This window comes from Anomaloglossus baeobatrachus, chromosome 9, assembly GCF_048569485.1.
Source record: "Anomaloglossus baeobatrachus isolate aAnoBae1 chromosome 9, aAnoBae1.hap1, whole genome shotgun sequence".
NCBI classification, from domain to species: Eukaryota; Metazoa; Chordata; class Amphibia; order Anura; family Aromobatidae; genus Anomaloglossus; species Anomaloglossus baeobatrachus.
The window spans coordinates 163,400,880-163,425,649 of NC_134361.1; the positions used below are offsets into that span (position 1 = coordinate 163,400,880).

The 24,770-nt window shown below is 46.8% G+C and overlaps 15 non-coding genes and 1 pseudogene across 15 annotated transcripts; all 16 read left to right on the plus strand.

Annotated features, from left to right (window-relative positions):
• The first annotated feature begins 554 nt into the window (after nucleotides 1-554).
• LOC142252961 (U2 spliceosomal RNA) lies at nucleotides 555-747 on the plus strand. Its single transcript, XR_012726318.1, has one exon. It is a non-coding gene; the product is annotated as a U2 spliceosomal RNA (small nuclear RNA).
• Nucleotides 748-2,134: 1,387 nt separating this feature from the next.
• On the plus strand, nucleotides 2,135-2,325 carry LOC142254042 (U2 spliceosomal RNA). The gene has a single exon (XR_012727065.1). It is a non-coding gene; the product is annotated as a U2 spliceosomal RNA (small nuclear RNA).
• A 1,387-nt stretch (nucleotides 2,326-3,712) lies between these two features.
• Nucleotides 3,713-3,870, plus strand: LOC142253556 (U2 spliceosomal RNA; annotated as a pseudogene).
• A 685-nt stretch (nucleotides 3,871-4,555) lies between these two features.
• On the plus strand, nucleotides 4,556-4,749 carry LOC142253064 (U2 spliceosomal RNA). Its single transcript, XR_012726384.1, has one exon. It is a non-coding gene; the product is annotated as a U2 spliceosomal RNA (small nuclear RNA).
• Nucleotides 4,750-6,136: 1,387 nt separating this feature from the next.
• Nucleotides 6,137-6,327, plus strand: LOC142254053 (U2 spliceosomal RNA). The gene has a single exon (XR_012727076.1). It is a non-coding gene; the product is annotated as a U2 spliceosomal RNA (small nuclear RNA).
• Nucleotides 6,328-7,714: 1,387 nt separating this feature from the next.
• LOC142254065 (U2 spliceosomal RNA) lies at nucleotides 7,715-7,905 on the plus strand. The gene has a single exon (XR_012727087.1). It is a non-coding gene; the product is annotated as a U2 spliceosomal RNA (small nuclear RNA).
• Nucleotides 7,906-9,292: 1,387 nt separating this feature from the next.
• Nucleotides 9,293-9,483, plus strand: LOC142254077 (U2 spliceosomal RNA). Its single transcript, XR_012727098.1, has one exon. It is a non-coding gene; the product is annotated as a U2 spliceosomal RNA (small nuclear RNA).
• A 1,387-nt stretch (nucleotides 9,484-10,870) lies between these two features.
• LOC142254088 (U2 spliceosomal RNA) lies at nucleotides 10,871-11,061 on the plus strand. Its single transcript, XR_012727109.1, has one exon. It is a non-coding gene; the product is annotated as a U2 spliceosomal RNA (small nuclear RNA).
• A 1,387-nt stretch (nucleotides 11,062-12,448) lies between these two features.
• Nucleotides 12,449-12,639, plus strand: LOC142254100 (U2 spliceosomal RNA). Its single transcript, XR_012727120.1, has one exon. It is a non-coding gene; the product is annotated as a U2 spliceosomal RNA (small nuclear RNA).
• Nucleotides 12,640-14,026: 1,387 nt separating this feature from the next.
• On the plus strand, nucleotides 14,027-14,217 carry LOC142254112 (U2 spliceosomal RNA). Its single transcript, XR_012727131.1, has one exon. It is a non-coding gene; the product is annotated as a U2 spliceosomal RNA (small nuclear RNA).
• Nucleotides 14,218-15,604: 1,387 nt separating this feature from the next.
• Nucleotides 15,605-15,795, plus strand: LOC142254125 (U2 spliceosomal RNA). Its single transcript, XR_012727142.1, has one exon. It is a non-coding gene; the product is annotated as a U2 spliceosomal RNA (small nuclear RNA).
• A 2,189-nt stretch (nucleotides 15,796-17,984) lies between these two features.
• Nucleotides 17,985-18,177, plus strand: LOC142252974 (U2 spliceosomal RNA). Its single transcript, XR_012726321.1, has one exon. It is a non-coding gene; the product is annotated as a U2 spliceosomal RNA (small nuclear RNA).
• A 1,387-nt stretch (nucleotides 18,178-19,564) lies between these two features.
• LOC142254136 (U2 spliceosomal RNA) lies at nucleotides 19,565-19,755 on the plus strand. The gene has a single exon (XR_012727153.1). It is a non-coding gene; the product is annotated as a U2 spliceosomal RNA (small nuclear RNA).
• A 1,387-nt stretch (nucleotides 19,756-21,142) lies between these two features.
• LOC142254147 (U2 spliceosomal RNA) lies at nucleotides 21,143-21,333 on the plus strand. The gene has a single exon (XR_012727164.1). It is a non-coding gene; the product is annotated as a U2 spliceosomal RNA (small nuclear RNA).
• Nucleotides 21,334-22,720: 1,387 nt separating this feature from the next.
• Nucleotides 22,721-22,911, plus strand: LOC142254158 (U2 spliceosomal RNA). Its single transcript, XR_012727175.1, has one exon. It is a non-coding gene; the product is annotated as a U2 spliceosomal RNA (small nuclear RNA).
• A 1,387-nt stretch (nucleotides 22,912-24,298) lies between these two features.
• On the plus strand, nucleotides 24,299-24,489 carry LOC142254169 (U2 spliceosomal RNA). Its single transcript, XR_012727186.1, has one exon. It is a non-coding gene; the product is annotated as a U2 spliceosomal RNA (small nuclear RNA).
• The last annotated feature ends 281 nt before the right edge of the window (nucleotides 24,490-24,770 follow it).

Below are 24,770 nucleotides of genomic sequence, written 5' to 3' on the forward strand. Positions count from 1 at the left end.
CTTGCTGGCTTGGGACCCCGGCAAGCCTTGGGCTCTGTAGCACACCGTACCTTGCCTTTTCATACTTTTTGAGCATATTACCCTATCCCGGCCTTCTGGCTAGGAAGGGAAATTTTTATAATCCCGGTCGGAGGTCTGGTCAGCTTTGGGCTGAGAAACTAACACCCGGTTGGAGGTCTGGGTCAGCTTCGGCTGAGAAACCAACACCCGGTTGGAGGTCTGGGTCAGCTTCGGCTGAGAAACCAACACCCGGTTGGAGGTCCGGTTAGCCTTGGGCTGAGAAACCAACACCGGTTGACGGTCCGGGCAGTTTCGGCTGCGAAACCAACAACTAGTAGCTCTCTACTCCACTTGGGTAAGATGCCTGGGTGGACGCTGGGAGCAACGACAAGGCTCAACCAGGCTTCGGCTTGGGAGAGCACCGAAGATCCCTGACCCTTGCTGTGGCCTTCTGGCTCGGAGGGACGGGGTTGATTTTTGGGGACCCTCTCCTCACGGTGGGGTCCACACGAATCCTAGCCTTTGCACTGTTTTTGGTGTGACTTCGGTCATGCATTTTTTGTGGTGCTTTGGAAAGCTTCATTAAATCAAAAATCTGTTCTTATCAGTTTAATATCTGATACGTCCCCTATCTGGGGACCATATATTAAATGGATTTTTAGAACTGGGAGATGGAAAAAGAGCTTGCTCTGTCCACTCCACGCATTGACCTGGTATTGCAGTACCTCCAGGAACGGTGCACCCCTTCTTAACCCAGTTTCCAAAAGCAGAACTCAATTCACCTGATTCATATTAGCCCGATTTAATGAATTGGAAGAAAGCATACGTCTTCATATGCACCTCAATTTGGCCCATTCACTTTTCACACTTCCTCCTTTTGTTTTTTATCTTTCACACTTTTGACTTTCTTTATTCATCCAAATAGCAAACTCATCACCACTCAACCTGACCAACTCGGCTATGTCCCCGTGCTGCAGTTCTCTGTCTTATCTAGATCATTTGCAATTGAATGGAATAGATCCCTTTTGGACAAAGTGGATTCACCTGCTGCTGCAGTGACCACAGGTGTGATAAGATCTAGAATTGGCATCTGGTGCGATCTCTCCGCTTCCACTCCAAAGAAAGTTACCTGTTTATTCCTATCATGCATTGGTTTTTGGGGTTTTCTTTGAGTAATGATGATCTCTTTAGTAGTCTGTTGGCGCCCTCTCCTGGAGGAATAGTTTGCTTGCTCTTGGACATTCTAAAAGAGAGGTCATGATAGACATTGAGCTTCTGAGCTCAATTGGGGACAGTCATGGGTGATGAATGTTTGCAACCTACTGCGAAGCCTCATACCGCAATATAAGGAACGTCAAATACTAAGAAAGGGCGGCCTATGAAAGAATTACTACTTTCAATAAGTACACTTAAACGGCTAATTGGGAATAGAAAAACTGTAAAAAGCCCTCTGAGAAAGCCCCCCTCTAACCTTTGATAGTAAGCTTTTCTGTAGTCTGCCTGTTGATGTATTTTCCGTTTGAACTGTGCACAACATGAAGAGACGGAACACTGGCGGCTTGTCACAATGCCCCCCGATGACATCACAATAGCGCTGCTGCCTAGAAAACAAGCTGCGCAGAAGAAGTTGTTCTTTGGGTGGGAGGGTGGGCTAGTGGAAGGAGGGGGCAATCTCTTTTTTTCCCGGGTGGTAGGGGGATGACAGGAGAAGGGAAGCGGGTGGTGAGAAAGGTACAGAGGGCAGGGTTTGGGGGCTGGGAAGGAAAGGGAAAAGATTAGGGTTTGGGGATGATGAAAGGGCTTTCTACGGGTAAGGATGGCAAAGGGTGGCAGTGACGGAAAGTCAGGCAACCTGTCCTGTCCGTCTTTTTGTATCGTGAATTGGAAAGACTGCAAGGGGGAGGGGAGTTGCTTGCGCCCTAAAGGAGGAGTTATTCAGATTCATTGCAGTGGGCGGCGGCTGCAAAACGCACCATTCTTCTTGTTTTTGCTCTGCAAAGCAGCCTTTTCAAGGGTTGGCTTGGGTGACAAAATGTCTTGTGTAGGCGTGGGTTTGTCTCCCTCTCGCTCTCTCTCCCTAAGATGTGTCCGGCATAGGCCAGGGTGCCACTCGAGGCCCAAACCAATTCTGGTTATCGCTTCTCGGCCTTTTGGCTAAGATCAAGTGTAGTATCTGTTCTTATCAGTTTAATATCTGATACGTCCCCTATCTGGGGACCATATATTAAATGGATTTTTAGAACAGGGAGATGGAAAAAGAGCTTGCTCTGTCCACTCCACGCATTGACCTGGTATTGCAGTACCTCCAGGAACGGTGCACCCCTTCTTAACCCAGTTTCCAAAAGCAGAACTCAATTCACCTGATTCATATTAGCCCGATTTAATGAATTGGAAGAAAGCATACGTCTTCATATGCACCTCAATTTGGCCCATTCACTTTTCACACTTCCTCCTTTTGTTTTTTATCTTTCACACTTTTGACTTTCTTTATTCATCCAAATAGCAAACTCATCACCACTCAACCTGACCAACTCGGCTATGTCCCCGTGCTGCAGTTCTCTGTCTTATCTAGATCATTTGCAATTGAATGGAATAGATCCCTTTTGGACAAAGTGGATTCACCTGCTGCTGCAGTGACCACAGGTGTGATAAGATCTAGAATTGGCATCTGGTGCGATCTCTCCGCTTCCACTCCAAAGAAAGTTACCTGTTTATTCCTATCATGCATTGGTTTTTGGGGTTTTCTTTGAGTAATGATGATCTCTTTAGTAGTCTGTTGGCGCCCTCTCCTGGAGGAATAGTTTGCTTGCTCTTGGACATTCTAAAAGAGAGGTCATGATAGACATTGAGCTTCTGAGCTCAATTGGGGACAGTCATGGGTGATGAATGTTTGCAACCTACTGCGAAGCCTCATACCGCAATATAAGGAACGTCAAATACTAAGAAAGGGCGGCCTATGAAAGAATTACTACTTTCAATAAGTACACTTAAACGGCTAATTGGGAATAGAAAAACTGTAAAAAGCCCTCTGAGAAAGCCCCCCTCTAACCTTTGATAGTAAGCTTTTCTGTAGTCTGCCTGTTGATGTATTTTCCGTTTGAACTGTGCACAACATGAAGAGACGGAACACTGGCGGCTTGTCACAATGCCCCCCGATGACATCACAATAGCGCTGCTGCCTAGAAAACAAGCTGCGCAGAAGAAGTTGTTCTTTGGGTGGGAGGGTGGGCTAGTGGAAGGAGGGGGCAATCTCTTTTTTTCCCGGGTGGTAGGGGGATGACAGGAGAAGGGAAGCGGGTGGTGAGAAAGGTACAGAGGGCAGGGTTTGGGGGCTGGGAAGGAAAGGGAAAAGATTAGGGTTTGGGGATGATGAAAGGGCTTTCTACGGGTAAGGATGGCAAAGGGTGGCAGTGACGGAAAGTCAGGCAACCTGTCCTGTCCGTCTTTTTGTATCGTGAATTGGAAAGACTGCAAGGGGGAGGGGAGTTGCTTGCGCCCTAAAGGAGGAGTTATTCAGATTCATTGCAGTGGGCGGCGGCTGCAAAACGCACCATTCTTCTTGTTTTTGCTCTGCAAAGCAGCCTTTTCAAGGGTTGGCTTGGGTGACAAAATGTCTTGTGTAGGCGTGGGTTTGTCTCCCTCTCGCTCTCTCTCCCTAAGATGTGTCCGGCATAGGCCAGGGTGCCACTCGAGGCCCAAACCAATTCTGGTTATCGCTTCTCGGCCTTTTGGCTAAGATCAAGTGTAGTATCTGTTCTTATCAGTCCTTTTGGCTAAGATCAAGTGTAGTGTTGTTCGAAGAGGTGGTTTAAGCTCCAGGCCACCTTAGTACAATGATACAATGCACACTGGAAGGTTGCGCTTGCTAGTACTCTGGGTGGATAGTATATTCATCTAGAGGAAAACATGGCCCTACCAGGATCGAGGCTATTAGACTGAGTAAGGGTGGGGGGCTATGGTACAACGTGCCCCAGGACTGACGACCCTGGAGTGAGTCTGAGCTTGCTGGCTTGGGACCCCGGCAAGCCTTGGGCTCTGTAGCACACCGTACCTTGCCTTTTCATACTTTTTGAGCATATTACCCTATCCCGGCCTTCTGGCTAGGAAGGGAAATTTTTATAATCCCGGTCGGAGGTCTGGTCAGCTTTGGGCTGAGAAACTAACACCCGGTTGGAGGTCTGGGTCAGCTTCGGCTGAGAAACCAACACCCGGTTGGAGGTCTGGGTCAGCTTCGGCTGAGAAACCAACACCCGGTTGGAGGTCCGGTTAGCCTTGGGCTGAGAAACCAACACCGGTTGACGGTCCGGGCAGTTTCGGCTGCGAAACCAACAACTAGTAGCTCTCTACTCCACTTGGGTAAGATGCCTGGGTGGACGCTGGGAGCAACGACAAGGCTCAACCAGGCTTCGGCTTGGGGGAGCACCGAAGATCCCTGACCCTTGCTGTGGCCTTCTGGCTCGGAGGGACGGGGTTGATTTTTGGGGACCCTCTCCTCACGGTGGGGTCCACACGAATCCTAGCCTTTGCACTGTTTTTGGTGTGACTTCGGTCATGCATTTTTTGTGGTGCTTTGGAAAGCTTCATTAAATCAAAAAATCTGTTCTTATCAGTTTAATATCTGATACGTCCCCTATCTGGGGACCATATATTAAATGGATTTTTAGAACAGGGAGATGGAAAAAGAGCTTGCTCTGTCCACTCCACGCATTGACCTGGTATTGCAGTACCTCCAGGAACGGTGCACCCCTTCTTAACCCAGTTTCCAAAAGCAGAACTCAATTCACCTGATTCATATTAGCCCGATTTAATGAATTGGAAGAAAGCATACGTCTTCATATGCACCTCAATTTGGCCCATTCACTTTTCACACTTCCTCCTTTTGTTTTTTATCTTTCACACTTTTGACTTTCTTTATTCATCCAAATAGCAAACTCATCACCACTCAACCTGACCAACTCGGCTATGTCCCCGTGCTGCAGTTCTCTGTCTTATCTAGATCATTTGCAATTGAATGGAATAGATCCCTTTTGGACAAAGTGGATTCACCTGCTGCTGCAGTGACCACAGGTGTGATAAGATCTAGAATTGGCATCTGGTGCGATCTCTCCGCTTCCACTCCAAAGAAAGTTACCTGTTTATTCCTATCATGCATTGGTTTTTGGGGTTTTCTTTGAGTAATGATGATCTCTTTAGTAGTCTGTTGGCGCCCTCTCCTGGAGGAATAGTTTGCTTGCTCTTGGACATTCTAAAAGAGAGGTCATGATAGACATTGAGCTTCTGAGCTCAATTGGGGACAGTCATGGGTGATGAATGTTTGCAACCTACTGCGAAGCCTCATACCGCAATATAAGGAACGTCAAATACTAAGAAAGGGCGGCCTATGAAAGAATTACTACTTTCAATAAGTACACTTAAACGGCTAATTGGGAATAGAAAAACTGTAAAAAGCCCTCTGAGAAAGCCCCCCTCTAACCTTTGATAGTAAGCTTTTCTGTAGTCTGCCTGTTGATGTATTTTCCGTTTGAACTGTGCACAACATGAAGAGACGGAACACTGGCGGCTTGTCACAATGCCCCCCGATGACATCACAATAGCGCTGCTGCCTAGAAAACAAGCTGCGCAGAAGAAGTTGTTCTTTGGGTGGGAGGGTGGGCTAGTGGAAGGAGGGGGCAATCTCTTTTTTTCCCGGGTGGTAGGGGGATGACAGGAGAAGGGAAGCGGGTGGTGAGAAAGGTACAGAGGGCAGGGTTTGGGGGCTGGGAAGGAAAGGGAAAAGATTAGGGTTTGGGGATGATGAAAGGGCTTTCTACGGGTAAGGATGGCAAAGGGTGGCAGTGACGGAAAGTCAGGCAACCTGTCCTGTCCGTCTTTTTGTATCGTGAATTGGAAAGACTGCAAGGGGGAGGGGAGTTGCTTGCGCCCTAAAGGAGGAGTTATTCAGATTCATTGCAGTGGGCGGCGGCTGCAAAACGCACCATTCTTCTTGTTTTTGCTCTGCAAAGCAGCCTTTTCAAGGGTTGGCTTGGGTGACAAAATGTCTTGTGTAGGCGTGGGTTTGTCTCCCTCTCGCTCTCTCTCCCTAAGATGTGTCCGGCATAGGCCAGGGTGCCACTCGAGGCCCAAACCAATTCTGGTTATCGCTTCTCGGCCTTTTGGCTAAGATCAAGTGTAGTATCTGTTCTTATCAGTTTAATATCTGATACGTCCCCTATCTGGGGACCATATATTAAATGGATTTTTAGAACAGGGAGATGGAAAAAGAGCTTGCTCTGTCCACTCCACGCATTGACCTGGTATTGCAGTACCTCCAGGAACGGTGCACCCCTTCTTAACCCAGTTTCCAAAAGCAGAACTCAATTCACCTGATTCATATTAGCCCGATTTAATGAATTGGAAGAAAGCATACGTCTTCATATGCACCTCAATTTGGCCCATTCACTTTTCACACTTCCTCCTTTTGTTTTTTATCTTTCACACTTTTGACTTTCTTTATTCATCCAAATAGCAAACTCATCACCACTCAACCTGACCAACTCGGCTATGTCCCCGTGCTGCAGTTCTCTGTCTTATCTAGATCATTTGCAATTGAATGGAATAGATCCCTTTTGGACAAAGTGGATTCACCTGCTGCTGCAGTGACCACAGGTGTGATAAGATCTAGAATTGGCATCTGGTGCGATCTCTCCGCTTCCACTCCAAAGAAAGTTACCTGTTTATTCCTATCATGCATTGGTTTTTGGGGTTTTCTTTGAGTAATGATGATCTCTTTAGTAGTCTGTTGGCGCCCTCTCCTGGAGGAATAGTTTGCTTGCTCTTGGACATTCTAAAAGAGAGGTCATGATAGACATTGAGCTTCTGAGCTCAATTGGGGACAGTCATGGGTGATGAATGTTTGCAACCTACTGCGAAGCCTCATACCGCAATATAAGGAACGTCAAATACTAAGAAAGGGCGGCCTATGAAAGAATTACTACTTTCAATAAGTACACTTAAACGGCTAATTGGGAATAGAAAAACTGTAAAAAGCCCTCTGAGAAAGCCCCCCTCTAACCTTTGATAGTAAGCTTTTCTGTAGTCTGCCTGTTGATGTATTTTCCGTTTGAACTGTGCACAACATGAAGAGACGGAACACTGGCGGCTTGTCACAATGCCCCCCGATGACATCACAATAGCGCTGCTGCCTAGAAAACAAGCTGCGCAGAAGAAGTTGTTCTTTGGGTGGGAGGGTGGGCTAGTGGAAGGAGGGGGCAATCTCTTTTTTTCCCGGGTGGTAGGGGGATGACAGGAGAAGGGAAGCGGGTGGTGAGAAAGGTACAGAGGGCAGGGTTTGGGGGCTGGGAAGGAAAGGGAAAAGATTAGGGTTTGGGGATGATGAAAGGGCTTTCTACGGGTAAGGATGGCAAAGGGTGGCAGTGACGGAAAGTCAGGCAACCTGTCCTGTCCGTCTTTTTGTATCGTGAATTGGAAAGACTGCAAGGGGGAGGGGAGTTGCTTGCGCCCTAAAGGAGGAGTTATTCAGATTCATTGCAGTGGGCGGCGGCTGCAAAACGCACCATTCTTCTTGTTTTTGCTCTGCAAAGCAGCCTTTTCAAGGGTTGGCTTGGGTGACAAAATGTCTTGTGTAGGCGTGGGTTTGTCTCCCTCTCGCTCTCTCTCCCTAAGATGTGTCCGGCATAGGCCAGGGTGCCACTCGAGGCCCAAACCAATTCTGGTTATCGCTTCTCGGCCTTTTGGCTAAGATCAAGTGTAGTATCTGTTCTTATCAGTTTAATATCTGATACGTCCCCTATCTGGGGACCATATATTAAATGGATTTTTAGAACAGGGAGATGGAAAAAGAGCTTGCTCTGTCCACTCCACGCATTGACCTGGTATTGCAGTACCTCCAGGAACGGTGCACCCCTTCTTAACCCAGTTTCCAAAAGCAGAACTCAATTCACCTGATTCATATTAGCCCGATTTAATGAATTGGAAGAAAGCATACGTCTTCATATGCACCTCAATTTGGCCCATTCACTTTTCACACTTCCTCCTTTTGTTTTTTATCTTTCACACTTTTGACTTTCTTTATTCATCCAAATAGCAAACTCATCACCACTCAACCTGACCAACTCGGCTATGTCCCCGTGCTGCAGTTCTCTGTCTTATCTAGATCATTTGCAATTGAATGGAATAGATCCCTTTTGGACAAAGTGGATTCACCTGCTGCTGCAGTGACCACAGGTGTGATAAGATCTAGAATTGGCATCTGGTGCGATCTCTCCGCTTCCACTCCAAAGAAAGTTACCTGTTTATTCCTATCATGCATTGGTTTTTGGGGTTTTCTTTGAGTAATGATGATCTCTTTAGTAGTCTGTTGGCGCCCTCTCCTGGAGGAATAGTTTGCTTGCTCTTGGACATTCTAAAAGAGAGGTCATGATAGACATTGAGCTTCTGAGCTCAATTGGGGACAGTCATGGGTGATGAATGTTTGCAACCTACTGCGAAGCCTCATACCGCAATATAAGGAACGTCAAATACTAAGAAAGGGCGGCCTATGAAAGAATTACTACTTTCAATAAGTACACTTAAACGGCTAATTGGGAATAGAAAAACTGTAAAAAGCCCTCTGAGAAAGCCCCCCTCTAACCTTTGATAGTAAGCTTTTCTGTAGTCTGCCTGTTGATGTATTTTCCGTTTGAACTGTGCACAACATGAAGAGACGGAACACTGGCGGCTTGTCACAATGCCCCCCGATGACATCACAATAGCGCTGCTGCCTAGAAAACAAGCTGCGCAGAAGAAGTTGTTCTTTGGGTGGGAGGGTGGGCTAGTGGAAGGAGGGGGCAATCTCTTTTTTTCCCGGGTGGTAGGGGGATGACAGGAGAAGGGAAGCGGGTGGTGAGAAAGGTACAGAGGGCAGGGTTTGGGGGCTGGGAAGGAAAGGGAAAAGATTAGGGTTTGGGGATGATGAAAGGGCTTTCTACGGGTAAGGATGGCAAAGGGTGGCAGTGACGGAAAGTCAGGCAACCTGTCCTGTCCGTCTTTTTGTATCGTGAATTGGAAAGACTGCAAGGGGGAGGGGAGTTGCTTGCGCCCTAAAGGAGGAGTTATTCAGATTCATTGCAGTGGGCGGCGGCTGCAAAACGCACCATTCTTCTTGTTTTTGCTCTGCAAAGCAGCCTTTTCAAGGGTTGGCTTGGGTGACAAAATGTCTTGTGTAGGCGTGGGTTTGTCTCCCTCTCGCTCTCTCTCCCTAAGATGTGTCCGGCATAGGCCAGGGTGCCACTCGAGGCCCAAACCAATTCTGGTTATCGCTTCTCGGCCTTTTGGCTAAGATCAAGTGTAGTATCTGTTCTTATCAGTTTAATATCTGATACGTCCCCTATCTGGGGACCATATATTAAATGGATTTTTAGAACAGGGAGATGGAAAAAGAGCTTGCTCTGTCCACTCCACGCATTGACCTGGTATTGCAGTACCTCCAGGAACGGTGCACCCCTTCTTAACCCAGTTTCCAAAAGCAGAACTCAATTCACCTGATTCATATTAGCCCGATTTAATGAATTGGAAGAAAGCATACGTCTTCATATGCACCTCAATTTGGCCCATTCACTTTTCACACTTCCTCCTTTTGTTTTTTATCTTTCACACTTTTGACTTTCTTTATTCATCCAAATAGCAAACTCATCACCACTCAACCTGACCAACTCGGCTATGTCCCCGTGCTGCAGTTCTCTGTCTTATCTAGATCATTTGCAATTGAATGGAATAGATCCCTTTTGGACAAAGTGGATTCACCTGCTGCTGCAGTGACCACAGGTGTGATAAGATCTAGAATTGGCATCTGGTGCGATCTCTCCGCTTCCACTCCAAAGAAAGTTACCTGTTTATTCCTATCATGCATTGGTTTTTGGGGTTTTCTTTGAGTAATGATGATCTCTTTAGTAGTCTGTTGGCGCCCTCTCCTGGAGGAATAGTTTGCTTGCTCTTGGACATTCTAAAAGAGAGGTCATGATAGACATTGAGCTTCTGAGCTCAATTGGGGACAGTCATGGGTGATGAATGTTTGCAACCTACTGCGAAGCCTCATACCGCAATATAAGGAACGTCAAATACTAAGAAAGGGCGGCCTATGAAAGAATTACTACTTTCAATAAGTACACTTAAACGGCTAATTGGGAATAGAAAAACTGTAAAAAGCCCTCTGAGAAAGCCCCCCTCTAACCTTTGATAGTAAGCTTTTCTGTAGTCTGCCTGTTGATGTATTTTCCGTTTGAACTGTGCACAACATGAAGAGACGGAACACTGGCGGCTTGTCACAATGCCCCCCGATGACATCACAATAGCGCTGCTGCCTAGAAAACAAGCTGCGCAGAAGAAGTTGTTCTTTGGGTGGGAGGGTGGGCTAGTGGAAGGAGGGGGCAATCTCTTTTTTTCCCGGGTGGTAGGGGGATGACAGGAGAAGGGAAGCGGGTGGTGAGAAAGGTACAGAGGGCAGGGTTTGGGGGCTGGGAAGGAAAGGGAAAAGATTAGGGTTTGGGGATGATGAAAGGGCTTTCTACGGGTAAGGATGGCAAAGGGTGGCAGTGACGGAAAGTCAGGCAACCTGTCCTGTCCGTCTTTTTGTATCGTGAATTGGAAAGACTGCAAGGGGGAGGGGAGTTGCTTGCGCCCTAAAGGAGGAGTTATTCAGATTCATTGCAGTGAGCGGCGGCTGCAAAACGCACCATTCTTCTTGTTTTTGCTCTGCAAAGCAGCCTTTTCAAGGGTTGGCTTGGGTGACAAAATGTCTTGTGTAGGCGTGGGTTTGTCTCCCTCTCGCTCTCTCTCCCTAAGATGTGTCCGGCATAGGCCAGGGTGCCACTCGAGGCCCAAACCAATTCTGGTTATCGCTTCTCGGCCTTTTGGCTAAGATCAAGTGTAGTATCTGTTCTTATCAGTTTAATATCTGATACGTCCCCTATCTGGGGACCATATATTAAATGGATTTTTAGAACAGGGAGATGGAAAAAGAGCTTGCTCTGTCCACTCCACGCATTGACCTGGTATTGCAGTACCTCCAGGAACGGTGCACCCCTTCTTAACCCAGTTTCCAAAAGCAGAACTCAATTCACCTGATTCATATTAGCCCGATTTAATGAATTGGAAGAAAGCATACGTCTTCATATGCACCTCAATTTGGCCCATTCACTTTTCACACTTCCTCCTTTTGTTTTTTATCTTTCACACTTTTGACTTTCTTTATTCATCCAAATAGCAAACTCATCACCACTCAACCTGACCAACTCGGCTATGTCCCCGTGCTGCAGTTCTCTGTCTTATCTAGATCATTTGCAATTGAATGGAATAGATCCCTTTTGGACAAAGTGGATTCACCTGCTGCTGCAGTGACCACAGGTGTGATAAGATCTAGAATTGGCATCTGGTGCGATCTCTCCGCTTCCACTCCAAAGAAAGTTACCTGTTTATTCCTATCATGCATTGGTTTTTGGGGTTTTCTTTGAGTAATGATGATCTCTTTAGTAGTCTGTTGGCGCCCTCTCCTGGAGGAATAGTTTGCTTGCTCTTGGACATTCTAAAAGAGAGGTCATGATAGACATTGAGCTTCTGAGCTCAATTGGGGACAGTCATGGGTGATGAATGTTTGCAACCTACTGCGAAGCCTCATACCGCAATATAAGGAACGTCAAATACTAAGAAAGGGCGGCCTATGAAAGAATTACTACTTTCAATAAGTACACTTAAACGGCTAATTGGGAATAGAAAAACTGTAAAAAGCCCTCTGAGAAAGCCCCCCTCTAACCTTTGATAGTAAGCTTTTCTGTAGTCTGCCTGTTGATGTATTTTCCGTTTGAACTGTGCACAACATGAAGAGACGGAACACTGGCGGCTTGTCACAATGCCCCCCGATGACATCACAATAGCGCTGCTGCCTAGAAAACAAGCTGCGCAGAAGAAGTTGTTCTTTGGGTGGGAGGGTGGGCTAGTGGAAGGAGGGGGCAATCTCTTTTTTTCCCGGGTGGTAGGGGGATGACAGGAGAAGGGAAGCGGGTGGTGAGAAAGGTACAGAGGGCAGGGTTTGGGGGCTGGGAAGGAAAGGGAAAAGATTAGGGTTTGGGGATGATGAAAGGGCTTTCTACGGGTAAGGATGGCAAAGGGTGGCAGTGACGGAAAGTCAGGCAACCTGTCCTGTCCGTCTTTTTGTATCGTGAATTGGAAAGACTGCAAGGGGGAGGGGAGTTGCTTGCGCCCTAAAGGAGGAGTTATTCAGATTCATTGCAGTGGGCGGCGGCTGCAAAACGCACCATTCTTCTTGTTTTTGCTCTGCAAAGCAGCCTTTTCAAGGGTTGGCTTGGGTGACAAAATGTCTTGTGTAGGCGTGGGTTTGTCTCCCTCTCGCTCTCTCTCCCTAAGATGTGTCCGGCATAGGCCAGGGTGCCACTCGAGGCCCAAACCAATTCTGGTTATCGCTTCTCGGCCTTTTGGCTAAGATCAAGTGTAGTATCTGTTCTTATCAGTTTAATATCTGATACGTCCCCTATCTGGGGACCATATATTAAATGGATTTTTAGAACAGGGAGATGGAAAAAGAGCTTGCTCTGTCCACTCCACGCATTGACCTGGTATTGCAGTACCTCCAGGAACGGTGCACCCCTTCTTAACCCAGTTTCCAAAAGCAGAACTCAATTCACCTGATTCATATTAGCCCGATTTAATGAATTGGAAGAAAGCATACGTCTTCATATGCACCTCAATTTGGCCCATTCACTTTTCACACTTCCTCCTTTTGTTTTTTATCTTTCACACTTTTGACTTTCTTTATTCATCCAAATAGCAAACTCATCACCACTCAACCTGACCAACTCGGCTATGTCCCCGTGCTGCAGTTCTCTGTCTTATCTAGATCATTTGCAATTGAATGGAATAGATCCCTTTTGGACAAAGTGGATTCACCTGCTGCTGCAGTGACCACAGGTGTGATAAGATCTAGAATTGGCATCTGGTGCGATCTCTCCGCTTCCACTCCAAAGAAAGTTACCTGTTTATTCCTATCATGCATTGGTTTTTGGGGTTTTCTTTGAGTAATGATGATCTCTTTAGTAGTCTGTTGGCGCCCTCTCCTGGAGGAATAGTTTGCTTGCTCTTGGACATTCTAAAAGAGAGGTCATGATAGACATTGAGCTTCTGAGCTCAATTGGGGACAGTCATGGGTGATGAATGTTTGCAACCTACTGCGAAGCCTCATACCGCAATATAAGGAACGTCAAATACTAAGAAAGGGCGGCCTATGAAAGAATTACTACTTTCAATAAGTACACTTAAACGGCTAATTGGGAATAGAAAAACTGTAAAAAGCCCTCTGAGAAAGCCCCCCTCTAACCTTTGATAGTAAGCTTTTCTGTAGTCTGCCTGTTGATGTATTTTCCGTTTGAACTGTGCACAACATGAAGAGACGGAACACTGGCGGCTTGTCACAATGCCCCCCGATGACATCACAATAGCGCTGCTGCCTAGAAAACAAGCTGCGCAGAAGAAGTTGTTCTTTGGGTGGGAGGGTGGGCTAGTGGAAGGAGGGGGCAATCTCTTTTTTTCCCGGGTGGTAGGGGGATGACAGGAGAAGGGAAGCGGGTGGTGAGAAAGGTACAGAGGGCAGGGTTTGGGGGCTGGGAAGGAAAGGGAAAAGATTAGGGTTTGGGGATGATGAAAGGGCTTTCTACGGGTAAGGATGGCAAAGGGTGGCAGTGACGGAAAGTCAGGCAACCTGTCCTGTCCGTCTTTTTGTATCGTGAATTGGAAAGACTGCAAGGGGGAGGGGAGTTGCTTGCGCCCTAAAGGAGGAGTTATTCAGATTCATTGCAGTGGGCGGCGGCTGCAAAACGCACCATTCTTCTTGTTTTTGCTCTGCAAAGCAGCCTTTTCAAGGGTTGGCTTGGGTGACAAAATGTCTTGTGTAGGCGTGGGTTTGTCTCCCTCTCGCTCTCTCTCCCTAAGATGTGTCCGGCATAGGCCAGGGTGCCACTCGAGGCCCAAACCAATTCTGGTTATCGCTTCTCGGCCTTTTGGCTAAGATCAAGTGTAGTATCTGTTCTTATCAGTTTAATATCTGATACGTCCCCTATCTGGGGACCATATATTAAATGGATTTTTAGAACAGGGAGATGGAAAAAGAGCTTGCTCTGTCCACTCCACGCATTGACCTGGTATTGCAGTACCTCCAGGAACGGTGCACCCCTTCTTAACCCAGTTTCCAAAAGCAGAACTCAATTCACCTGATTCATATTAGCCCGATTTAATGAATTGGAAGAAAGCATACGTCTTCATATGCACCTCAATTTGGCCCATTCACTTTTCACACTTCCTCCTTTTGTTTTTTATCTTTCACACTTTTGACTTTCTTTATTCATCCAAATAGCAAACTCATCACCACTCAACCTGACCAACTCGGCTATGTCCCCGTGCTGCAGTTCTCTGTCTTATCTAGATCATTTGCAATTGAATGGAATAGATCCCTTTTGGACAAAGTGGATTCACCTGCTGCTGCAGTGACCACAGGTGTGATAAGATCTAGAATTGGCATCTGGTGCGATCTCTCCGCTTCCACTCCAAAGAAAGTTACCTGTTTATTCCTATCATGCATTGGTTTTTGGGGTTTTCTTTGAGTAATGATGATCTCTTTAGTAGTCTGTTGGCGCCCTCTCCTGGAGGAATAGTTTGCTTGCTCTTGGACATTCTAAAAGAGAGGTCATGATAGACATTGAGCTTCTGAGCTCAATTGGGGACAGTCATGGGTGATGAATGTTTGCAACCTACTGCGAAGCCTCATACCGCAATATAAGGAACGTCAAATACTAAGAAAGGGCGGCCTATGAAAGAATTACTACTTTCAATAAGTACACTTAAACGGCTAATTGGGAATAGAAAAACTGTAAAAAGCCCTCTGAGAAAGCCCCCCTCTAACCTTTGATAGTAAGCTTTTCTGTAGTCTGCCTGTTGATGTATTTTCCGTTTGAACTGTGCACAACATGAAGAGACGGAACACTGGCGGCTTGTCACAATGCCCCCCGATGACATCACAATAGCGCTGCTGCCTAGAAAACAAGCTGCGCAGAAGAAGTTGTTCTTTGGGTGGGAGGGTGGGCTAGTGGAAGGAGGGGGCAATCTCTTTTTTTCCCGGGTGGTAGGGGGATGACAGGAGAAGGGAAGCGGGTGGTGAGAAAGGTACAGAGGGCAGGGTTTGGGGGCTGGGAAGGAAAGGGAAAAGATTAGGGTTTGGGGATGATGAAAGGGCTTTCTACGGGTAAGGATGGCAAAGGGTGGCAGTGACGGAAAGTCAGGCAACCTGTCCTGTCCGTCTTTTTGTATCGTGAATTGGAAAGACTGCAAGGGGGAGGGGAGTTGCTTGCGCCCTAAAGGAGGAGTTATTCAGATTCATTGCAGTGGGCGGCGGCTGCAAAACGCACCATTCTTCTTGTTTTTGCTCTGCAAAGCAGCCTTTTCAAGGGTTGGCTTGGGTGACAAAATGTCTTGTGTAGGCGTGGGTTTGTCTCCCTCTCGCTCTCTCTCCCTAAGATGTGTCCGGCATAGGCCAGGGTGCCACTCGAGGCCCAAACCAATTCTGGTTATCGCTTCTCGGCCTTTTGGCTAAGATCAAGTGTAGTATCTGTTCTTATCAGTTTAATATCTGATACGTCCCCTATCTGGGGACCATATATTAAATGGATTTTTAGAACAGGGAGATGGAAAAAGAGCTTGCTCTGTCCACTCCACGCATTGACCTGGTATTGCAGTACCTCCAGGAACGGTGCACCCCTTCTTAACCCAGTTTCCAAAAGCAGAACTCAATTCACCTGATTCATATTAGCCCGATTTAATGAATTGGAAGAAAGCATACGTCTTCATATGCACCTCAATTTGGCCCATTCACTTTTCACACTTCCTCCTTTTGTTTTTTATCTTTCACACTTTTGACTTTCTTTATTCATCCAAATAGCAAACTCATCACCACTCAACCTGACCAACTCGGCTATGTCCCCGTGCTGCAGTTCTCTGTCTTATCTAGATCATTTGCAATTGAATGGAATAGATCCCTTTTGGACAAAGTGGATTCACCTGCTGCTGCAGTGACCACAGGTGTGATAAGATCTAGAATTGGCATCTGGTGCGATCTCTCCGCTTCCACTCCAAAGAAAGTTACCTGTTTATTCCTATCATGCATTGGTTTTTGGGGTTTTCTTTGAGTAATGATGATCTCTTTAGTAGTCTGTTGGCGCCCTCTCCTGGAGGAATAGTTTGCTTGCTCTTGGACATTCTAAAAGAGAGGTCATGATAGACATTGAGCTTCTGAGCTCAATTGGGGACAGTCATGGGTGATGAATGTTTGCAACCTACTGCGAAGCCTCATACCGCAATATAAGGAACGTCAAATACTAAGAAAGGGCGGCCTATGAAAGAATTACTACTTTCAATAAGTACACTTAAACGGCTAATTGGGAATAGAAAAACTGTAAAAAGCCCTCTGAGAAAGCCCCCCTCTAACCTTTGATAGTAAGCTTTTCTGTAGTCTGCCTGTTGATGTATTTTCCGTTTGAACTGTGCACAACATGAAGAGACGGAACACTGGCGGCTTGTCACAATGCCCCCCGATGACATCACAATAGCGCTGCTGCCTAGAAAACAAGCTGCGCAGAAGAAGTTGTTCTTTGGGTGGGAGGGTGGGCTAGTGGAAGGAGGGGGCAATCTCTTTTTTTCCCGGGTGGTAGGGGGATGACAGGAGAAGGGAAGCGGGTGGTGAGAAAGGTACAGAGGGCAGGGTTTGGGGGCTGGGAAGGAAAGGGAAAAGATTAGGGTTTGGGGATGATGAAAGGGCTTTCTACGGGTAAGGATGGCAAAGGGTGGCAGTGACGGAAAGTCAGGCAACCTGTCCTGTCCGTCTTTTTGTATCGTGAATTGGAAAGACTGCAAGGGGGAGGGGAGTTGCTTGCGCCCTAAAGGAGGAGTTATTCAGATTCATTGCAGTGGGCGGCGGCTGCAAAACGCACCATTCTTCTTGTTTTTGCTCTGCAAAGCAGCCTTTTCAAGGGTTGGCTTGGGTGACAAAATGTCTTGTGTAGGCGTGGGTTTGTCTCCCTCTCGCTCTCTCTCCCTAAGATGTGTCCGGCATAGGCCAGGGTGCCACTCGAGGCCCAAACCAATTCTGGTTATCGCTTCTCGGCCTTTTGGCTAAGATCATGTGTAGTGTTGTTCGAAGAGGTGGTTTAAGCTCCAGGCCACCTTAGTACAATGATACACTGCACACTGGAAGGTTGCGCTTGCTAGTACTCTGGGTGGATAGTATATTCATCTAGAGGAAAACATGGCCCTACCAGGATCAAGGCTATTAGACTGAGTAAGGGTGGGGGGCTATAGTACAACGTGCCCCAGGACTGACGACCCTGGAGTGAGTCTGAGCTTGCTGGCTTGGGACCCCGGCAAGCCTTGGGCTCTGTAGCACACCGTACCTTGCCTTTTCATACTTTTTGAGCATATTACCCTATCCCGGCCTTCTGGCTAGGAAGGGAAATTTTTATAATCCCGGTCGGAGGTCTGGTCAGCTTTGGGCTGAGAAACTAACACCCGGTTGGAGGTCCGGGTCAGCTTCGGCTGAGAAACCAACACCCGGTTGGAGGTCTGGGTCAGCTTCGGCTGAGAAACCAACACCCGGTTGGAGGTCCGGTTAGCCTTGGGCTGAGAAACCAACACCGGTTGACGGTCCGGGCAGTTTCGGCTGCGAAACCAATAACTAGTAGCTCTCTACTCCACTTGGGTAAGATGCCTGGGTGGACGCTGGGAGCAACGACAAGGCTCAACCAGGCTTCGGCTTGGGGGAGCACCGAAGATCCCTGACCCTTGCTGTGGCCTTCTGGCTCGGAGGGACGGGGTTGATTTTTGGGGACCCTCTCCTCACGGTGGGGTCCACACGAATCCTAGCCTTTGCACTGTTTTTGGTGTGACTTCGGTCATGCATTTTTTGTGGTGCTTTGGAAAGCTTCATTAAATCAAAAATCTGTTCTTATCAGTTTAATATCTGATACGTCCCCTATCTGGGGACCATATATTAAATGGATTTTTAGAACAGGGAGATGGAAAAAGAGCTTGCTCTGTCCACTCCACGCATTGACCTGGTATTGCAGTACCTCCAGGAACGGTGCACCCCTTCTTAACCCAGTTTCCAAAAGCAGAACTCAATTCACCTGATTCATATTAGCCCGATTTAATGAATTGGAAGAAAGCATACGTCTTCATATGCACCTCAATTTGGCCCATTCACTTTTCACACTTCCTCCTTTTGTTTTTTATCTTTCACACTTTTGACTTTCTTTATTCATCCAAATAGCAAACTCATCACCACTCAACCTGACCAACTCGGCTATGTCCCCGTGCTGCAGTTCTCTGTCTTATCTAGATCATTTGCAATTGAATGGAATAGATCCCTTTTGGACAAAGTGGATTCACCTGCTGCTGCAGTGACCACAGGTGTGATAAGATCTAGAATTGGCATCTGGTGCGATCTCTCCGCTTCCACTCCAAAGAAAGTTACCTGTTTATTCCTATCATGCATTGGTTTTTGGGGTTTTCTTTGAGTAATGATGATCTCTTTAGTAGTCTGTTGGCGCCCTCTCCTGGAGGAATAGTTTGCTTGCTCTTGGACATTCTAAAAGAGAGGTCATGATAGACATTGAGCTTCTGAGCTCAATTGGGGACAGTCATGGGTGATGAATGTTTGCAACCTACTGCGAAGCCTCATACCGCAATATAAGGAACGTCAAATACTAAGAAAGGGCGGCCTATGAAAGAATTACTACTTTCAATAAGTACACTTAAACGGCTAATTGGGAATAGAAAAACTGTAAAAAGCCCTCTGAGAAAGCCCCCCTCTAACCTTTGATAGTAAGCTTTTCTGTAGTCTGCCTGTTGATGTATTTTCCGTTTGAACTGTGCACAACATGAAGAGACGGAACACTGGCGGCTTGTCACAATGCCCCCCGATGACATCACAATAGCGCTGCTGCCTAGAAAACAAGCTGCGCAGAAGAAGTTGTTCTTTGGGTGGGAGGGTGGGCTAGTGGAAGGAGGGGGCAATCTCTTTTTTTCCCGGGTGGTAGGGGGATGACAGGAGAAGGGAAGCGGGTGGTGAGAAAGGTACAGAGGGCAGGGTTTGGGGGCTGGGAAGGAAAGGGAAAAGATTAGGGTTTGGGGATGATGAAAGGGCTTTCTACGGGTAAGGATGGCAAAGGGTGGCAGTGACGGAAAGTCAGGCAACCTGTCCTGTCCGTCTTTTTGTATCGTGAATTGGAAAGACTGCAAGGGGGAGGGGAGTTGCTTGCGCCCTAAAGGAGGAGTTATTCAGATTCATTGCAGTGGGCGGCGGCTGCAAAACGCACCATTCTTCTTGTTTTTGCTCTGCAAAGCAGCCTTTTCAAGGGTTGGCTTGGGTGACAAAATGTCTTGTGTAGGCGTGGGTTTGTCTCCCTCTCGCTCTCTCTCCCTAAGATGTGTCCGGCATAGGCCAGGGTGCCACTCGAGGCCCAAACCAATTCTGGTTATCGCTTCTCGGCCTTTTGGCTAAGATCAAGTGTAGTATCTGTTCTTATCAGTTTAATATCTGATACGTCCCCTATCTGGGGACCATATATTAAATGGATTTTTAGAACAGGGAGATGGAAAAAGAGCTTGCTCTGTCCACTCCACGCATTGACCTGGTATTGCAGTACCTCCAGGAACGGTGCACCCCTTCTTAACCCAGTTTCCAAAAGCAGAACTCAATTCACCTGATTCATATTAGCCCGATTTAATGAATTGGAAGAAAGCATACGTCTTCATATGCACCTCAATTTGGCCCATTCACTTTTCACACTTCCTCCTTTTGTTTTTTATCTTTCACACTTTTGACTTTCTTTATTCATCCAAATAGCAAACTCATCACCACTCAACCTGACCAACTCGGCTATGTCCCCGTGCTGCAGTTCTCTGTCTTATCTAGATCATTTGCAATTGAATGGAATAGATCCCTTTTGGACAAAGTGGATTCACCTGCTGCTGCAGTGACCACAGGTGTGATAAGATCTAGAATTGGCATCTGGTGCGATCTCTCCGCTTCCACTCCAAAGAAAGTTACCTGTTTATTCCTATCATGCATTGGTTTTTGGGGTTTTCTTTGAGTAATGATGATCTCTTTAGTAGTCTGTTGGCGCCCTCTCCTGGAGGAATAGTTTGCTTGCTCTTGGACATTCTAAAAGAGAGGTCATGATAGACATTGAGCTTCTGAGCTCAATTGGGGACAGTCATGGGTGATGAATGTTTGCAACCTACTGCGAAGCCTCATACCGCAATATAAGGAACGTCAAATACTAAGAAAGGGCGGCCTATGAAAGAATTACTACTTTCAATAAGTACACTTAAACGGCTAATTGGGAATAGAAAAACTGTAAAAAGCCCTCTGAGAAAGCCCCCCTCTAACCTTTGATAGTAAGCTTTTCTGTAGTCTGCCTGTTGATGTATTTTCCGTTTGAACTGTGCACAACATGAAGAGACGGAACACTGGCGGCTTGTCACAATGCCCCCCGATGACATCACAATAGCGCTGCTGCCTAGAAAACAAGCTGCGCAGAAGAAGTTGTTCTTTGGGTGGGAGGGTGGGCTAGTGGAAGGAGGGGGCAATCTCTTTTTTTCCCGGGTGGTAGGGGGATGACAGGAGAAGGGAAGCGGGTGGTGAGAAAGGTACAGAGGGCAGGGTTTGGGGGCTGGGAAGGAAAGGGAAAAGATTAGGGTTTGGGGATGATGAAAGGGCTTTCTACGGGTAAGGATGGCAAAGGGTGGCAGTGACGGAAAGTCAGGCAACCTGTCCTGTCCGTCTTTTTGTATCGTGAATTGGAAAGACTGCAAGGGGGAGGGGAGTTGCTTGCGCCCTAAAGGAGGAGTTATTCAGATTCATTGCAGTGGGCGGCGGCTGCAAAACGCACCATTCTTCTTGTTTTTGCTCTGCAAAGCAGCCTTTTCAAGGGTTGGCTTGGGTGACAAAATGTCTTGTGTAGGCGTGGGTTTGTCTCCCTCTCGCTCTCTCTCCCTAAGATGTGTCCGGCATAGGCCAGGGTGCCACTCGAGGCCCAAACCAATTCTGGTTATCGCTTCTCGGCCTTTTGGCTAAGATCAAGTGTAGTATCTGTTCTTATCAGTTTAATATCTGATACGTCCCCTATCTGGGGACCATATATTAAATGGATTTTTAGAACAGGGAGATGGAAAAAGAGCTTGCTCTGTCCACTCCACGCATTGACCTGGTATTGCAGTACCTCCAGGAACGGTGCACCCCTTCTTAACCCAGTTTCCAAAAGCAGAACTCAATTCACCTGATTCATATTAGCCCGATTTAATGAATTGGAAGAAAGCATACGTCTTCATATGCACCTCAATTTGGCCCATTCACTTTTCACACTTCCTCCTTTTGTTTTTTATCTTTCACACTTTTGACTTTCTTTATTCATCCAAATAGCAAACTCATCACCACTCAACCTGACCAACTCGGCTATGTCCCCGTGCTGCAGTTCTCTGTCTTATCTAGATCATTTGCAATTGAATGGAATAGATCCCTTTTGGACAAAGTGGATTCACCTGCTGCTGCAGTGACCACAGGTGTGATAAGATCTAGAATTGGCATCTGGTGCGATCTCTCCGCTTCCACTCCAAAGAAAGTTACCTGTTTATTCCTATCATGCATTGGTTTTTGGGGTTTTCTTTGAGTAATGATGATCTCTTTAGTAGTCTGTTGGCGCCCTCTCCTGGAGGAATAGTTTGCTTGCTCTTGGACATTCTAAAAGAGAGGTCATGATAGACATTGAGCTTCTGAGCTCAATTGGGGACAGTCATGGGTGATGAATGTTTGCAACCTACTGCGAAGCCTCATACCGCAATATAAGGAACGTCAAATACTAAGAAAGGGCGGCCTATGAAAGAATTACTACTTTCAATAAGTACACTTAAACGGCTAATTGGGAATAGAAAAACTGTAAAAAGCCCTCTGAGAAAGCCCCCCTCTAACCTTTGATAGTAAGCTTTTCTGTAGTCTGCCTGTTGATGTATTTTCCGTTTGAACTGTGCACAACATGAAGAGACGGAACACTGGCGGCTTGTCACAATGCCCCCCGATGACATCACAATAGCGCTGCTGCCTAGAAAACAAGCTGCGCAGAAGAAGTTGTTCTTTGGGTGGGAGGGTGGGCTAGTGGAAGGAGGGGGCAATCTCTTTTTTTCCCGGGTGGTAGGGGGATGACAGGAGAAGGGAAGCGGGTGGTGAGAAAGGTACAGAGGGCAGGGTTTGGGGGCTGGGAAGGAAAGGGAAAAGATTAGGGTTTGGGGATGATGAAAGGGCTTTCTACGGGTAAGGATGGCAAAGGGTGGCAGTGACGGAAAGTCAGGCAACCTGTCCTGTCCGTCTTTTTGTATCGTGAATTGGAAAGACTGCAAGGGGGAGGGGAGTTGCTTGCGCCCTAAAGGAGGAGTTATTCAGATTCATTGCAGTGGGCGGCGGCTGCAAAACGCACCATTCTTCTTGTTTTTGCTCTGCAAAGCAGCCTTTTCAAGGGTTGGCTTGGGTGACAAAATGTCTTGTGTAGGCGTGGGTTTGTCTCCCTCTCGCTCTCTCTCCCTAAGATGTGTCCGGCATAGGCCAGGGTGCCACTCGAGGCCCAAACCAATTCTGGTTATCGCTTCTCGGCCTTTTGGCTAAGATCAAGTGTAGTATCTGTTCTTATCAGTTTAATATCTGATACGTCCCCTATCTGGGGACCATATATTAAATGGATTTTTAGAACAGGGAGATGGAAAAAGAGCTTGCTCTGTCCACTCCACGCATTGACCTGGTATTGCAGTACCTCCAGGAACGGTGCACCCCTTCTTAACCCAGTTTCCAAAAGCAGAACTCAATTCACCTGATTCATATTAGCCCGATTTAATGAATTGGAAGAAAGCATACGTCTTCATATGCACCTCAATTTGGCCCATTCACTTTTCACACTTCCTCCTTTTGTTTTTTATCTTTCACACTTTTGACTTTCTTTATTCATCCAAATAGCAAACTCATCACCACTCAACCTGACCAACTCGGCTATGTCCCCGTGCTGCAGTTCTCTGTCTTATCTAGATCATTTGCAATTGAATGGAATAGATCCCTTTTGGACAAAGTGGATTCACCTGCTGCTGCAGTGACCACAGGTGTGATAAGATCTAGAATTGGCATCTGGTGCGATCTCTCCGCTTCCACTCCAAAGAAAGTTACCTGTTTATTCCTATCATGCATTGGTTTTTGGGGTTTTCTTTGAGTAATGATGATCTCTTTAGTAGTCTGTTGGCGCCCTCTCCTGGAGGAATAGTTTGCTTGCTCTTGGACATTCTAAAAGAGAGGTCATGATAGACATTGAGCTTCTGAGCTCAATTGGGGACAGTCATGGGTGATGAATGTTTGCAACCTACTGCGAAGCCTCATACCGCAATATAAGGAACGTCAAATACTAAGAAAGGGCGGCCTATGAAAGAATTACTACTTTCAATAAGTACACTTAAACGGCTAATTGGGAATAGAAAAACTGTAAAAAGCCCTCTGAGAAAGCCCCCCTCTAACCTTTGATAGTAAGCTTTTCTGTAGTCTGCCTGTTGATGTATTTTCCGTTTGAACTGTGCACAACATGAAGAGACGGAACACTGGCGGCTTGTCACAATGCCCCCCGATGACATCACAATAGCGCTGCTGCCTAGAAAACAAGCTGCGCAGAAGAAGTTGTTCTTTGGGTGGGAGGGTGGGCTAGTGGAAGGAGGGGGCAATCTCTTTTTTTCCCGGGTGGTAGGGGGATGACAGGAGAAGGGAAGCGGGTGGTGAGAAAGGTACAGAGGGCAGGGTTTGGGGGCTGGGAAGGAAAGGGAAAAGATTAGGGTTTGGGGATGATGAAAGGGCTTTCTACGGGTAAGGATGGCAAAGGGTGGCAGTGACGGAAAGTCAGGCAACCTGTCCTGTCCGTCTTTTTGTATCGTGAATTGGAAAGACTGCAAGGGGGAGGGGAGTTGCTTGCGCCCTAAAGGAGGAGTTATTCAGATTCATTGCAGTGGGCGGCGGCTGCAAAACGCACCATTCTTCTTGTTTTTGCTCTGCAAAGCAGCCTTTTCAAGGGTTGGCTTGGGTGACAAAATGTCTTGTGTAGGCGTGGGTTTGTCTCCCTCTCGCTCTCTCTCCCTAAGATGTGTCCGGCATAGGCCAGGGTGCCACTCGAGGCCCAAACCAATTCTGGTTATCGCTTCTCGGCCTTTTGGCTAAGATCAAGTGTAGTATCTGTTCTTATCAGTTTAATATCTGATACGTCCCCTATCTGGGGACCATATATTAAATGGATTTTTAGAACAGGGAGATGGAAAAAGAGCTTGCTCTGTCCACTCCACGCATTGACCTGGTATTGCAGTACCTCCAGGAACGGTGCACCCCTTCTTAACCCAGTTTCCAAAAGCAGAACTCAATTCACCTGATTCATATTAGCCCGATTTAATGAATTGGAAGAAAGCATACGTCTTCATATGCACCTCAATTTGGCCCATTCACTTTTCACACTTCCTCCTTTTGTTTTTTATCTTTCACACTTTTGACTTTCTTTATTCATCCAAATAGCAAACTCATCACCACTCAACCTGACCAACTCGGCTATGTCCCCGTGCTGCAGTTCTCTGTCTTATCTAGATCATTTGCAATTGAATGGAATAGATCCCTTTTG